Source organism: Mya arenaria, chromosome 1 (genome assembly GCF_026914265.1).
Source record: "Mya arenaria isolate MELC-2E11 chromosome 1, ASM2691426v1".
In the NCBI taxonomy this organism is placed as follows: Eukaryota; Metazoa; Mollusca; class Bivalvia; order Myida; family Myidae; genus Mya; species Mya arenaria.
Window position 1 is genome coordinate 33,318,198 of NC_069122.1, and position 13,144 is coordinate 33,331,341.

Below are 13,144 nucleotides of genomic sequence, written 5' to 3' on the forward strand. Positions count from 1 at the left end.
TCATTCGAAGAATCATTGATATGTTCAATAAAGTAATTGATTTAATAAGAACCTTCAAAAATGTAATCCATATATTTTAATTAATTCATCATAAGGCTATGAAATATAAAGTGACCTACTTAGTGAAAACATTCTTTCAAGATGAAATTTTTAAAAACAACAACAATGCTGGGCCAAATAGTTCCAACATAAACTTATACAAAAAAGTGAGCAAAATAATACATATCTTTGTTGACGATGTTGTCCACATTAGCTTACTCAAACCTGACTGCCAATGTAGCTGCATTACACCTCTTCGTCAACTCCACTGCAAAGGGCATCTCTTCTGGTTGGATGGCTGGCCACTTCTGGTACCATGGATGCTGTAACATTGATATTTATATGAACAAATGATACAGTAACTTATTTCAAGAAATTAAATAAACAATTGTTTAACATGTGAATTAAGTAGTTATAAGCAAATATCATTCGAAATCAATTAAATGATGTTTATTAAACAAATATATTCATATGAATTAAATCAGTTTAATATTGTTTTGCACTCTCATTTCATGAGCCTTTCCTACCAGTTTAATTATTAACTACGTTTAGACTTATTCAAATGGAGCCCCTCCAATGTGAAACATTTCACATAAAAATATTATAATTTGACATACACCAAAATGAAATAAACATTTTCTGCTACTTGGGTTCGGTTAAAGAAATCTTGGGAAAAATGCTGGTGCCTTTTAGCATTCTCACTGTAAGATTTCAAAAACCAACAGAAAATGCCTTTTCAATTTTGGTGTATTTGGAAAAAAGAATCGTTCATTCGAAGAATCATTGATATGTTCAATAAAGTAATTGATTTAATAAGAACCGTCAAAAATGTAATCCATATATTTTAATTAATTCATCATAAGGCTATGAAATATAAAGTGACCTACTTAGTGAAAACATTCTTTCAAGATGAATTTTAAAAACAACAACAATGCTCGGCCAAATAGTTCCAACATAAACTTATACAAAAAAGTGAGCAAAATAATACATATCTTTGTTCATCATGTTGTCCACATTAGCTTACTCAAACCTGACTGCCAATGTAGCTGCATTACACCTCTTCGCCAACTCCACTGCAAAGGTCATCTCTTCTGGTTGGATGGCTGGCCACCTGAGGTACCGTGGACGCTGTAACATTGATATTTATATGAACAACTGATACAGTAACTTACTTCAAGAAATTCAATAAACAATTGTTTAACATGTGAATTAAGTAGTTATAAGCAAATATCATTCGAAATCAATTAAATGATGTGACAAATATATTCATATGAATTAAATCAGTTTAATATTGTTTTGCACTCTTATTTCATGAGCCTTTCCTACCAGTTTAATTATTAACCATGTTTAGACTTATTCAAATGGAGCCCCTCCAATGTGAAACATTTCACATAAAAATATTATAATTTGACATACACCAAAATGAAATAAACATTTTCTGCTACTTGGGTTCGGTTAAAGAAATCTTGGGAAAAATGCTGGTGCCTTTTAGCATTCTCACTGTAAGATTTCAAAAACCAACAGAAAATGCCTTTTCAATTTTGGTGTATTTGGAAAAAAGAATCGTTCATTCGAAGAATCATTGATATGTTCAATAAAGTAATTGATTTAATAAGAACCTTCAAAAATGTAATCCATATATTTTAATTAATTCATCATAAGGCTATGAAATATAAAGTGACCTACTTAGTGAAAACATTCTTTCAAGATGAAATTTTTAAAAACAACAACAATGCTGGGCCAAATAGTTCCAACATAAACTTATACAAAAAAGTGAGCAAAATAATACATATCTTTGTTGACGATGTTGTCCACATTAGCTTACTCAAACCTGACTGCCAATGTAGCTGCATTACACCTCTTCGTCAACTCCACTGCAAAGGGCATCTCTTCTGGTTGGATGGCTGGCCACTTCTGGTACCGTGGATGCTGTAACATTGATATTTATATGAACAAATGATACAGTAACTTATTTCAAGAAATTAAATAAACAATTGTTTAACATGTGAATTAAGTAGTTATAAGCAAATATCATTCGAAATCAATTAAATGATGTTTATTAAACAAATATATTCATATGAATTAAATCAGTTTAATATTGTTTTGCACTCTCATTTCATGAGCCTTTCCTACCAGTTTAATTATTAACTACGTTTAGAATTATTCAAATGGAGCCCCTCCAATGTGAAACATTTCACATAAAAATATTATAATTTGACATACACCAAAATGAAATAAACATTTTCTGCTACTTGGGTTCGGTTAAAGAAATCTTGGGAAAAATGCTGGTGCCTTTTAGCATTCTCACTGTAAGATTTCAAAAACCAACAGAAAATGCCTTTTCAATTTTGGTGTATTTGGAAAAAAGAATCGTTCATTCGAAGAATCATTGATATGTTCAATAAAGTAATTGATTTAATAAGAACCGTCAAAAATGTAATCCATATATTTTAATTAATTCATCATAAGGCTATGAAATATAAAGTGACCTACTTAGTGAAAACATTCTTTCAAGATGAATTTTAAAAACAACAACAATGCTCGGCCAAATAGTTCCAACATAAACTTATACAAAAAAGTGAGCAAAATAATACATATCTTTGTTCATCATGTTGTCCACATTAGCTTACTCAAACCTGACTGCCAATGTAGCTGCATTACACCTCTTCGCCAACTCCACTGCAAAGGTCATCTCTTCTGGTTGGATGGCTGGCCACCTGAGGTACCGTGGACGCTGTAACATTGATATTTATATGAACAACTGATACAGTAACTTACTTCAAGAAATTCAATAAACAATTGTTTAACATGTGAATTAAGTAGTTATAAGCAAATATCATTCGAAATCAATTAAATGATGTGACAAATATATTCATATGAATTAAATCAGTTTAATATTGTTTTGCACTCTTATTTCATGAGCCTTTCCTACCAGTTTAATTATTAACCATGTTTAGACTTATTCAAATGGAGCCCCTCCAATGTGAAACATTTCACATAAAAATATTATAATTTGACATACACCAAAATGAAATAAACATTTTCTGCTACTTGGGTTCGGTTAAAGAAATCTTGGGAAAAATGCTGGTGCCTTTTAGCATTCTCACTGTAAGATTTCAAAAACCAACAGAAAATGCCTTTTCAATTTTGGTGTATTTGGAAAAAAGAATCGTTCATTCGAAGAATCATTGATATGTTCAATAAAGTAATTGATTTAATAAGAACCTTCAAAAATGTAATCCATATATTTTAATTAATTCATCATAAGGCTATGAAATATAAAGTGACCTACTTAGTGAAAACATTCTTTCAAGATGAAATTTTTAAAAACAACAACAATGCTGGGCCAAATAGTTCCAACATAAACTTATACAAAAAAGTGAGCAAAATAATACATATCTTTGTTGACGATGTTGTCCACATTAGCTTACTCAAACCTGACTGCCAATGTAGCTGCATTACACCTCTTCGTCAACTCCACTGCAAAGGGCATCTCTTCTGGTTGGATGGCTGGCCACTTCTGGTACCGTGGATGCTGTAACATTGATATTTATATGAACAAATGATACAGTAACTTATTTCAAGAAATTAAATAAACAATTGTTTAACATGTGAATTAAGTAGTTATAAGCAAATATCATTCGAAATCAATTAAATGATGTTTATTAAACAAATATATTCATATGAATTAAATCAGTTTAATATTGTTTTGCACTCTCATTTCATGAGCCTTTCCTACCAGTTTAATTATTAACTACGTTTAGAATTATTCAAATGGAGCCCCTCCAATGTGAAACATTTCACATAAAAATATTATAATTTGACATACACCAAAATGAAATAAACATTTTCTGCTACTTGGGTTCGGTTAAAGAAATCTTGGGAAAAATGCTGGTGCCTTTTAGCATTCTCACTGTAAGATTTCAAAAACCAACAGAAAATGCCTTTTCAATTTTGGTGTATTTGGAAAAAAGAATCGTTCATTCGAAGAATCATTGATATGTTCAATAAAGTAATTGATTTAATAACAACCTTCAAAAATGTAATCCATATATTTTAATTAATTCATCATAAGGCTATGAAATATAAAGTGACCTACTTAGTGAAAACATTCTTTCAAGATGAATTTTAAAAACAACAACAATGCTCGGCCAAATAGTAAAAACATAAACTTATACAAAAAAGTGAGCAAAATAATACATATCTTTGTTCATCATGTTGTCCACATTAGCTTACTCAAACCTGACTGCCAATGTAGCTGCATTACACCTCTTCGCCAACTCCACTGCAAAGGGCATCTCTTCTGGTTGGATGGCTGGCCACCTGAGGTACCGTGGACGCTGTAACATTGATATTTATATGAACAACTGATACAGTAACTTACTTCAAGAAATTCAATAAACAATTGTTTAACATGTGAATTAAGTAGTTATAAGCAAATATCATTCGAAATCATTTAATTGATTAAACAAATATATTCATATGAATTAAATCAGTTTAATATTGTTTTGCACTCTTATTTCATGAGCCTTTCCTACCAGTTTAATTATTAACCATGTTTAGACTTATTCAAATGGAGCCCCTCCAATGTGAAACATTTCACATAAAAATATTATAATTTGACATACACCAAAATGAAATAAACATTTTCTGCTACTTGGGTTCGGTTAAAGAAATCTTGGGAAAAATGCTGGTGCCTTTTAGCATTCTCACTGTAAGATTTCAAAAACCAACAGAAAATGCCTTTTCAATTTTGGTGTATTTGGAAAAAAGAATCGTTCATTCGAAAAATCATTGATATGTTTAATAAAGTAATTGATTTAATAAGAACCTTCAAAAATGTAATCCATATATTTTAATTATTCATTATAAGGCTATGAAATATAAAGTGACCTACTTAGTGAAAACATTCTTTCAAGATGAAATTTTTAAAAACAACAACAATGCTGGGCCAAATAGTTCCAACATAAACTTATACAAAAAAGTGAGCAAAATAATACATATCTTTGTTGACGATGTTGTCCACATTAGCTTACTCAAACCTGACTGCCAATGTAGCTGCATTACACCTCTTCGCCAACTCCACTGCAAAGGGCATCTCTTCTGGTTGGATGGCTGGCCACTTCTGGTACCGTGGATGCTGTAACATTGATATTTATATGAACAAATGATACAGTAACTTATTTCAAGAAATTAAATAAACAATTGTTTAACATGTGAATTAAGTAGTTATAAGCAAATATCATTCGAAATCAATTAAATGATGTTTATTAAACAAATATATTCATATGAATTAAATCAGTTTAATATTGTTTTGCACTCTCATTTCATGAGCCTTTCCTACCAGTTTAATTATTAACTACGTTTAGACTTATTCAAATGGAGCCCCTCCAATGTGAAACATTTCACATAAAAATATTATAATTTGACATACACCAAAATGAAATAAACATTTTCTGCTACTTGGGTTCGGTTAAAGAAATCTTGGGAAAAATGCTGGTGCCTTTTAGCATTCTCACTGTAAGATTTCAAAAACCAACAGAAAATGCCTTTTCAATTTTGGTGTATTTGGAAAAAAGAATCGTTCATTCGAAGAATCATTGATATGTTCAATAAAGTAATTGATTTAATAACAACCTTCAAAAATGTAATCCATATATTTTAATTAATTCATCATAAGGCTATGAAATATAAAGTGACCTACTTAGTGAAAACATTCTTTCAAGATGAATTTTAAAAACAACAACAATGCTCGGCCAAATAGTAAAAACATAAACTTATACAAAAAAGTGAGCAAAATAATACATATCTTTGTTCATCATGTTGTCCACATTAGCTTACTCAAACCTGACTGCCAATGTAGCTGCATTACACCTCTTCGCCAACTCCACTGCAAAGGGCATCTCTTCTGGTTGGATGGCTGGCCACCTGAGGTACCGTGGACGCTGTAACATTGATATTTATATGAACAACTGATACAGTAACTTACTTCAAGAAATTCAATAAACAATTGTTTAACATGTGAATTAAGTAGTTATAAGCAAATATCATTCGAAATCAATTAAATGATGTGACAAATATATTCATATGAATTAAATCAGTTTAATATTGTTTTGCACTCTTATTTCATGAGCCTTTCCTACCAGTTTAATTATTAACCATGTTTAGACTTATTCAAATGGAGCCCCTCCAATGTGAAACATTTCACATAAAAATATTATAATTTGACATACACCAAAATGAAATAAACATTTTCTGCTACTTGGGTTCGGTTAAAGAAATCTTGGGAAAAATGCTGGTGCCTTTTAGCATTCTCACTGTAAGATTTCAAAAACCAACAGAAAATGCCTTTTCAATTTTGGTGTATTTGGAAAAAAGAATCGTTCATTCGAAAAATCATTGATATGTTTAATAAAGTAATTGATTTAATAAGAACCTTCAAAAATGTAATCCATATATTTTAATTATTCATTATAAGGCTATGAAATATAAAGTGACCTACTTAGTGAAAACATTCTTTCAAGATGAAATTTTTAAAAACAACAACAATGCTGGGCCAAATAGTTCCAACATAAACTTATACAAAAAAGTGAGCAAAATAATACATATCTTTGTTGACGATGTTGTCCACATTAGCTTACTCAAACCTGACTGCCAATGTAGCTGCATTACACCTCTTCGCCAACTCCACTGCAAAGGGCATCTCTTCTGGTTGGATGGCTGGCCACTTCTGGTACCGTGGATGCTGTAACATTGATATTTATATGAAAAACTGATGCAGTAACTTATTTCAAGAAATTGAATAAACAATTTTTTAACAAGAGCTGTCCTAGGACAGCGCTCTCGACTACACTGTTTTGACTTAGTAGGGAATACAACAAATATGTAATATTTCCAAGTTTGGTCTTTTTATGTCAAACCTAACTAAAACTAAAATTATTGATACAGAAGGTGACTTTGATGCTGCATTGAATGAAGGGTATAGAAGTGTTTTTATTAAAATCCCAACTTGCCATAATATTTAACCAGCCCTAAAACTTAAACATAAGTTAATCAGGGGCCATAACTTGTATTAAGGATAATATGGAGTTATGTAACCTCAATGTATGATGATCCTGAACCTGAAGTATCAAGTCAATTGAACGAAGGGTAAAGAAGTTATAGAAGTTATTAATAAATATCCCAATCTGCCCTAAAACCAAAGTTCCATAGTCAATCAGGTGCCATAATTTGTATAAAGGGTAATATGGAGATATCTAACCTCATTAAGTGATGGCCATGAACAACTGTGTGAAGTATTAAGTCAATTGAATGAAGGGTATTGGACTTATTGTGAAAATCCCAACTTGCCCTAAAACTTTAACCGGACGCCAACGCTTGGGCGAGTAGTATAGCCCTCCTTATTCTTTGAAAAGTCGAGCTAAAAATGAATAATTTTCTAAATTTGAAGGGGCATTACATGAAAACTGTTAAAGATACCATGATAAGTTAGTGATTGTAAGCATTTTTCTCATCATTCTCATACACTACATATTTATGCTCACCTGATTAAGTCCAGCTATCAAGCCATTGGACGTCAGTAAGCTGTCACCCATAGCACTCTCCACCGAAAGGAGCATCTTTTCTTGTTGGTTGGTTGGACACTTCCAGTACCATAGATGCTGAAGCATTGAATAGAAACTTCCATTTTTAAAAAAACACATTAAATTAAAACAACTATCATACTTTTAAAAACAAACGGTAAATGCTGGGTGACCCAATTACTGCTAGTGTAACAATTTGTGTCTTTTGGAGTGAAATTAACAGTAAAAGATGCATTCATGGTTAAGATATATAAATGCTATTGATAGCATAGCATAGCATATAATTTATTTACAACTGTATGCAAAACATACATGTTTACACACTTTATTTCAACCCAGAGTGATCCCCCATTATTTATTTTTTTTTTGGGGGGGGGGGGAGGGACCTATATGTAATGATATTTGTTGATCTATCAGAAAAGGATGTTTACAAATTATTCCGAAACTGACCTATATTCAATAAAACCTCTACCCAAGTCATGCATAAATTAACTGAAATAAGAAAATAATTCCAAACTTTTGAAGTAATTCTGGCGTTCTGAACACACCATATGCAGAATATTATGTAATTTAATGATTCTGCTTACTGTATACACATTGGACAGAAAAGAGTCACCATTCCCAAAAATTTTGACCAAGTTTTTCAGCTGAAAGTTACTGTAAGTAAACAAATGCAACAGAAACGACGAAGAAACATCTATGCATGTGAACATCTTTTTTTTATCATTCATAGCAAAAGGATTGCTGCCATAATAGAAACATAGACCAAATATTAAAATAAAAGTTGTAATAAACAAATATTGTTGAAAATAATTTAGATATGTGTTCATTAAACTTAGTGTCAAGAGTTTGGGGACTGATTTAAATAAAAAAATATTGCTGCAGAGCAATTGCAAACACTATTCTTTTTCATCTTATACATTCTAGAGTTTCAATGGAGTCAGAGCCCCTGTTGCTGATTTAAATGCAAAAAGACAGTAAGTAAATACTTTCAAAAAATATTCTTGCGAAACTTTTCGCGGAAATATGTGACATAACTCATATATTCAACCAAAAGTTAAGTTAACACTCCAACACATTTCAAATACTAGAGAAGTACTTGAAACAACATATGAAACTAGTATAGACCGCAATGACTGTAAAAAAATAAAACAATCGAAATGATATGGCGAAGTGACATACCTAGCAGAAACTTGAAAACAAAATATGGCCGAATCAACCGAGGCAGTCAACAGTTTTGAATAAAATAGCATTTCAAAAGTTGTCCCCCTTGATCTACATTTTAAACACTGGGCTCCAATCGGAACACATCGCCCAGTTTCCATCAGGAGTCATCTCGAAGCTTGCCGGGGATGGCCGAGTTGTAAAGATTAGCGGAGCTCTACAATTATTTATCATGAACTTTCATAATCACCATCCAACATCCTTATTATCGGTGAACAAGCTATATTCATTATATAATTTACGTATTTGCAGGTATTCATACACTATGCTATTCTAACCTTTTCCCCAGTCCAGCCACCGAGCCATTGCGTCATAGCCAACTCCAGTGCGAAGGGCATCACTTCAAGTAGCTGTTGGATGTTTGGACGCTTCCGGTACCGTGGACGCTGAAACATCAAATCGATTATGATTTCTAATATTCAATTAATGTATAGAAGAAATAAACTAAGTCAGATTTCTCATTTTATTCTTATTGATAAACTCATGAAATAAAAAGTGACATATTTAGTGAAAACATTCAAATTTCTGATCGACTTACAGTGCGAAACTTTTACCGTTAAACTTCCGTTATAACGTAAAATACAAAAGAGAGGTTTTGGGCTTTTAGAACACATACCTTTTATTGATGTTGTTTCGACGGCTACTGGTCAGATCAGGTGTATTGGTCGTTGGAGTGCGTCAGGCGTTAGAGGGCGGCAACGGATCGCGGGGGAGACGTCAGCGACTGTTATATATAAAATATCTAAAATAATTATAGACAGAGCACACCGACAACAAAATCGTTTGATATAGATATAGCTGACACTCTTGTTAATTTTTGCTATTCAGCTTGTCCTTTTAAAATAATCCGATATTCAGAACGATTTGTTTAACAACAGCAATTGGCAGAAAAACACAAACTCAACAGAAACAGTTCGGCATTATCCTACAAAACATTAAATCTTAGCAAGAAAAATGGATGTAAACCACACAAACAAATACCTGCAAACATGGTCTTGCTGACTGCCAATATGGAAGGTCATTCTTTGTTCGTTTCCCGCGTTCAACTGAGCAAAATACGTCCAAGACTGTGACATGTGCATGCAAGGCTAACCACAAACGACTCCGTTCACTCAAACCTAGTTGTACATATGTCCGCGGGCTAGAAAGCATTGTTCGGTTACTTTATAATCATTACACAGTGTATTTTGTAAAGATACTTTAACTGAGAGTGATCGCTGTCCATGCACGGATTACTTTAATTGCACCTAATTATCATGAGCTGTCATTGCGGGGCGTAGTTAAATTATGCGTGTATCTTATGTTAGACAATATATAAGTTTGGGGCCAACTTTCGCCCGTATAATACATTCCATTTTTGTATAATATTAAAACACAAAAATAAATATTTTATACATGTTTCATGTTGGTATTGTATGTCGGTGATGCATGCCGCAGAGCGATGGCTAAACTATAACACACCGAAGACCGAGTTAATTGATCTCTCTTGTGCACCCTCGAGCGAAGCTACATCAATTGTGCAGGACCGTCCAGTTAGGTGGGTGAAAGGGAATGCCCCCCATATATTCTCCTTATCAGCAGTCAGTAAGCAGCACCTTTTCAAATGATACCATCATTGTACAGGCATACAAAATGTTATCATTACCCGTATTAGTATTGGTGGATGACTAGCTAATTCGTACATTTGTAATACGGAACATGACTCAATTCATATCCATTTTAGGTATATTACTAAATTTGGTTTCCTAAAAACGCTTTTATTAAAATACTAAAGACAGAATGATCCAGGGTGTGCGTCTGTTTTTTCGCAGTTTTTGCGCATTTGTCCGAATCAAAATTCACTAGGGCTGTCTGTCGTAAATTCCAGTAAGTTTTAAAAAAGCGTCGGTATATTTATCCGTACTGATAAGCAGACAAATTTTAAATCTGTATAAAATTACTGTACCGTCGAAGAAATCTTTGGCTGTGAAAGATGCTCTTCTTCATTTCTTCTGTTCTTAATAAACACTGGACCCATCACGCACGTCTCCGTCTCAAGTTAAGGTCTTCCCTGAATATTTTCTGCAACATTCTATAACTCATATCCATTTCCATACTACGATCCCATAAAGTTGCTGACCGATCTTTTTCAGTCATTACATTAATTTAATCAATATTACTGTTTGTACACCAGGCACCTTGGTGACCGTGTCGTTCTTCGGCCTTGACACTATCTCTCCCCTCTCGAAAAGGTTTGTGCCACTTGTACACCAGCGCGCGACAGTCACTTGTTTCCGGCCGACGACTGCTCCATCATAGTTTTTGTCTTCTGTAGCGTTTGTCAGAGATTCACGCAAACTTTTATGATTGCGCATTGCTTGACTTCCTGACGTGAATGTCCTTTCCAGAGTTGATGTTGTCTCCATTGACATCGTTGCTGAATCCTGCGTAAACGCCCATTTAGTCCAAATATCTGACATAAGATGTTGATGATGACGTCATGTATTAATTTTGACGTTTTTTTTGCAGAAAATTGACTCACATATGTAATCAAACGTTTGATCTAAAAATGCGTCTCCAAGGTTTGAGCTGCTTCAAGATCATGTACTGAGTAATGCTATGACAATGTATTCTCTCAATTTATATTGATATCATGTATAATTTGTTAAGTTATGGATATGACATGTATAATTTGAGAGAAATATTTTCTCAATGTATATCAATCGGTCATTTACATCCAGTTCGAGCCAACGAGGAATTCGATCTAAATTGCCCAAATGATTTCTCTGCTTGGTTGATGTAATTGCCCCAAATATAGTATACGTTAGCCTTTAAAATTATACATAATATCAATATAATGTGAAATGCATTTTAAAGAACATGTGTAAATGTACAAACACATATATTTTCTAGTTCGCCAGGTCATATAATAATGAATATAAACCATTCATCTACGGACCAACCCTCTCATCAACCATCTTCTTTGGATATTAACAAGCCTTCTTTCGGTCTGTTTTTCTTCATCTGGGAATCTGGGAGACCGCGGTCTGCAGTTGTGACCTTCAACAAACAGGAAAAGCATAAAATGTGTGTGAAATGAAAAGGTTGAGTTGTAGCAGGATTATATGCCCACAACTATATTCAAAATGGTAAATGAAACCGCAAAGCCAGTTTAATGAGAGTTGAATAATTATTAGATCGTATATATAGAATTGTGTAAACAAAAATCAGTAGGACAGCACTGTATCCTTAAGTCATCATTATTGTAACACCTTTTCAGCAAGTGCTGATAATAAATTAATAAAAACATCAATTTCCATCACTAAATCTTGTAGATAAATTCAGCCAATTGCGCGAATAAAATGAAACATAACTCGCACACACATAAATTAGTGTCTAACATTTGGTAAATACAGTCGAACCCCGTTGGCTCGAGTTCGTTTGACTCGAATTCCTCGTTGGCTCGAACTAGATGTAAATGACCGATTGATATACACTGAAGGAAAATATTTTTCCGCAACGGGGTTCGACCGTATTATTGTTTGATTTGTTAGTATACCCGGTGCCTCAATGTTCTCCGTTAAATAAGATACACTGAAACTAAGGACGAAACTAAGCAGAAAGTGTAGACCTGAAACTACATACAAAACGAGCCGATTAGTGTCAAAGTTTGTAAGGATTCACTTGAGGATATCTTCGGAGCACACTCGTACTACATACCCCACCACAGACTCACTGAACTCGAAAAATTTCGCTAATGTAGAAAAAAGAGGAGCGTATATACTTGCGAAGTATTTGTGAATACACGGTGAACAGATTGTATTTCTTATTTTGCAATTCAAAATTTTACAAGTCAGCGAACCATTCGTATTTAAAGTAAATTCATGGCCGATTGATAACATTCTAATTAAAACTTGTAATAAAGATCTCGCTGGTTCATCCCCGCCCCACAAGTAGCATATACATGTTTTTAAACGAGGTCACAATGGTATCATAGAAAAACAGTGATATGTCTGAAACCGGTTTGAATTCTGTAAACCATAGGGTCGGTGGAACTTTTACATCTGAAATCAGTGAGTGGAAAAAGGTCTTTGAAATTCTAGGTGCGATCTTTGGCTCGGCCTGGCGTGTAAAGAAGCAAGCCAGTAAGATTGCAGAAGTTACTGTTTATTCCCAATGTCACCTCGGTGTTTTATTCTAAGGACTGTTGATCCTATTACTGATACAATTTGATGTTGAATTGTTGCCAGAGTCAACTTCAAAGTTGAAAATTGTATCTTGGAGTATATTTCCAACTGGTTTGACATTTATACACCAGC